A 3068-nucleotide genomic window follows, 5' to 3' on the forward strand; every position below is an offset into this window, starting at 1 on the left:
AAAAAAAAAAGAAAAGAATAGAGAAAGGAACTAACATGGTAAGAAGGAAGCTTGGGGGAATGCGAATTATATAAGTTAAAGTCCACCTAGAAGAGAACCATGACCCAACTGACCAGGGACTGACTCTAGGATAGTTTCACTCATTAACTTGGGTACTTAAAATTCCACAAGGCATAGATATGTCAGTGTGGGCAGATCCAACTAGACCAGTCATTCTTCTCAGTGTCATGACATCTGGATGTGTCATGAACATTGGGAGCACATAAAAGCAAATGAAAGAGAATCCACAGAGTCAGACTCTCAGCTTAGTGGAACAAGGAGGAGCCAGAGGAACGTTTATAATCCAAAACCTTCAAATAGATGTGAAATATACATAGAAAAAAAAACCTATGGGTGAGGGAAATGGGTCAGCAGGTAGAAGCATTTGATGAGACAACCCAAGTTCCATCATCCCGATCCACTGATAAGATGAGAAAAGTAAATTCAACAAGTTGTCCTATGACCTACATGCACACTCTGGCATACTCATGTCCACACAGACATGTGCACAATGATAATAAAGAAAATTTAAAGTACTAATGTAAGCAATACAAAAAGGTGTACGCTGTTCAATAGGATGTCACTGCAGAGACAGAGCATAGGGTAAAGGTAAATTATGCTCCCTTTGTCTTCATGCCTGTTGCTGTGTACTTAGTGGATAAAGGGTTAACTCTTTTTTTTTTTTTAAGACTTATTTATTTATATATATGAGTACACTATTGCTCTCTTCAGACACACCAGAAGAGGGCATATGATCCCATTACAGACGGTTGAAAACTAACATGTGGTTGCTGGGATTTGAACTCAGGACCTCTGGAAGAGCTGCCAGTGCTCTTAACCACTGAGCTATCTCTCCGGCAGAGGTTAGCTTATTTGGAGAACTTAAAGAAGTCTTCGTGAAAGAGGTGGTTTTTAAATAGAACTTTGGTACTCATTTGGGCAACACATATAGGACAATTGAAAGGACATAGAAAAGATTCACATAGCCCCTGTGCAACGAAGACACACAATCTCATAAAGCATTTGACACTTTAAAATAATTAAAAGGCAATCCATTTCTGAAAATGGCAAAGGAGGAGCTGGGGGAGTGTGGTTTGACTGATAAAAATGCTTGTCAGGAATGCTGGAAGCCCTAGGGTCAATCCCCAGCCTCAAGTAGTACTTGCCAACAGAACTGAAGCCCTCAGGAGGTAGAAGCAGGAGAATCATGACTTAAAGGGCACCCTAGGCTTCAGGAGACAGGTTCACTAGAGTACTTGCTCTACCTGGGCAGTGGTGGTACACTCCTTTAATCCTAGCACTTGGGAGGAAGAGGTAGGTAAATTTCTGAGTTCAAGGCCAGCCTGGTCTACAAAGGGAGTTCCAGGACAGCCAGAACTATACAGAGAAAAAACCAAAAAAAAAAAAAAAAGTCACTTGAGCACTTGATCTTGCAGAGTATACAGGTTCGATTCCCAGTACCCACATAAAGACTCACAACCCTCTGTATTTCTGGCTCCAGGGAATCAGATGCCCAATTCTGGCCTCCTTGGGCACCAGGCATATATACACTGTGCACAGACAAACATATAGGTACAAAAACCACCTTTCTAGCCGGGCGTGCTAGCACACACCTTTAATCACAGCACTTGGGAGGCAAAGGCAGGTGGATTTCTGAGTTCGAGGCCAGCCTGGTCTACAGAGTGAGTTCCAGGACAGCCCGGGCTATACAGAGAAACCCTGTCTCGAAAAAAACCGAAAAAAAAAAAAAAACAAAGAAAAACAACCTTTCTAAACAAATCATGTTTATAATAGTGTTCTTTCACCTCTTATTAAGGTCAAATTCCAAATATACTTAATATTAGACAGTTAAGTTGTGAAACTTCATCCAACAGGTTTAACAATTACAGAGTCATAGCAGATTTTGTGTCGTTTAGACTTGCACACATTTCCTCTCCACATTATTTTACTCATGTTAAATATATTAGTTTGTGTACTAGTAATTCAGTGTATCATTTTAAGACAAAAGCTGCCTCTGTCTCATGAGTGCTGGGATTGAAGGCGTGTGCTACCACATCCAGCCAAACTATATGAATTTTTAAATATACCCATGAAAGAAGATAGTTTATTTATAGAAGATTGTTTATTTATCTAGGGTAAGAGCGCTCTATGTAACTCAAAACTAGCCCTGAACTCACACGATCCTCCCACCTCAGACTCCTGAGTGCTGAAATTTAAAGATATTTATCATCACTCCTGTTGTTTCTTAAAAAAATACATAAATAAAAAATAAATAAAACAAGTCAGGCAGTGGTTGTGCACATCTTTAATCCCAGCACTTGGGAGGCAGAGACAGGCGGATCTCTAGGAGTTTGAGGCCAGCCTGGTCTACAGAGTGAGTTCCAGGACAGACAGAGTAACCCTGTCTCAAAAAACAAAACAAAACAAAACAAACTAATGAAAATTAATGAAAAAAAAGCCTACCATTATAGTACCTAAAAGGTTAATAATTCTTCAAGGAAAATTGAATCTGCCCTTTGTTCTTTGCCCTTCTGAAAGCATGGAGTGATTAGAAACTGTGGTAAGCGGGACAAGCAGTTCAATGAAGCAGTTGCACTGTCCTGTATGACAGAACTACCCTGGAATATTTGAGAACTGATGACTATCTTCTTTCATGGGTATATTTAAAATTTCATATAGTTTGGCTGGGCGTGGTAGCACACGCCTTCAATCCCAGCACTCATGAGACAGAAGCAGGAGGATCTCTGTGAGTTCGAGGCCAGCGTGGTCTACCCGGTGATTTCCAAAACAGTCAGGGCCATGCAGAGAGACCTTAACTCTAGAAACAAAAGAAAACTTAGTATAGTTTTGGACTTGATTGGTATTATCTACTAATTTTGGCTCAGGAAAATTGCATATGGTCAAAATCTGACCATAAAAGAACAGTCACAGAAAAAAAATGTTTAAAGACAGTAAAATTACCCCTGGTAGATGAATAAAACTTTTTTTGGGGGGGGGTGTTGAGACAGAGTTTCTCTGTATAGCCCTGG

The 3068-nt window shown here is 40.2% G+C and overlaps 1 non-coding gene across 1 annotated transcript; it reads left to right on the top strand.

Moving 5' to 3' along the window:
* Nucleotides 1-966: 966 nt before the first annotated feature.
* LOC115065391 lies at nt 967-1073 on the top strand. The gene has a single exon (XR_003845187.1). It is a non-coding gene; the product is annotated as a U6 spliceosomal RNA (small nuclear RNA).
* Nucleotides 1074-3068: the final 1995 nt, after the last annotated feature.

Source organism: Mus pahari, chromosome 14 (genome assembly GCF_900095145.1).
Source record: "Mus pahari chromosome 14, PAHARI_EIJ_v1.1, whole genome shotgun sequence".
Classification (NCBI taxonomy): Eukaryota; Metazoa; Chordata; class Mammalia; order Rodentia; family Muridae; genus Mus; species Mus pahari.